This window comes from Sinocyclocheilus grahami, unplaced genomic scaffold, assembly GCF_001515645.1.
Source record: "Sinocyclocheilus grahami isolate Dianchi unplaced genomic scaffold, SAMN03320097.WGS_v1.1 scaffold913.1, whole genome shotgun sequence".
NCBI lineage: Eukaryota > Metazoa > Chordata > Actinopteri > Cypriniformes > Cyprinidae > Sinocyclocheilus > Sinocyclocheilus grahami.
This window is the reverse complement of record NW_015506092.1, coordinates 121,459-121,676: the sequence shown is the minus strand read 5'-3', so window position 1 is coordinate 121,676 and position 218 is coordinate 121,459.

Below are 218 nucleotides of genomic sequence, written 5' to 3'. Positions count from 1 at the left end.
CGTAGACCTCGCCATGGCTTCTGGTTGGCCCGGACAGTGATGGTCTTTGAGACTGTTACATCATCAATACACTTGGTGATTTGGTGATGGACTGTCTCTGAGTACTCCTGGAGGTCTGTGGTGTTATTGTATGTGGCAGCCTGCTTAAACATATTCCAGTCAGGGGTGTTAAAACAGTCTTGAAGAGCCTCTGACGACCCTTCCGGCCACACTTGTAT